The sequence below is a fragment of the Geospiza fortis genome, unplaced genomic scaffold (assembly GCF_000277835.1).
Source record: "Geospiza fortis unplaced genomic scaffold, GeoFor_1.0 scaffold178, whole genome shotgun sequence".
In the NCBI taxonomy this organism is placed as follows: Eukaryota; Metazoa; Chordata; class Aves; order Passeriformes; family Thraupidae; genus Geospiza; species Geospiza fortis.
The window spans coordinates 735,710-736,289 of record NW_005054466.1 but is presented as its reverse complement, the minus strand read 5'-3'; positions in this window follow the sequence as shown (position 1 = coordinate 736,289).

Here is a 580-nt window from a genome sequence, read left to right as displayed (position 1 = left end):
AGGGGGGGGGGGGGGGGGAAGGAGGGAGGGAGCAGGCAGAGGGCTGGAAGGGGTGGGAGATGCCGGAGGGAGGGGGAACCTTTAACCACCGCTTTATTTTTAGCCGCAGTAATTTTATCTTTTCGCTCGCCTAGGGGACAAAAAAACCCCAAACTCTCCCCCCACCCCCGCGCTCTCCGTCCTTTTTATTTTTGGGGTTTTGCGCTTTTTTTTTTCTTTTTTTTCCGCGTCTCCTCCTCTCTGCCGCACGCAAACAAATCCCAAATTTCCCAAAAGCCCCAAAAGTTGGGAATGTTTTCCCTCCGCAACGGCGGCACTGGGGAGGGTTCTGCTTGGCTGTCCCAAAAAGCTGATTCTGCCAGACAGGGAATTCTCAAAAAAATCGGGAATTTTGGGGCTTCTCTCTCCGTCTCTGCCTCCAAGGAGGTGCAGTTTGGAAAAGCCGATTGCAAACGTGGGGCTGAACATTCCCGTCCCTTCCTTCCACCCCTTTCCCGTCCTTTATTTTAGGGGTTTTGGAGTTGGTTTTTAATTTATCCCCCCGGAGCATAAAGCGCTTTGCCCTCGCTCCGAAATTCCC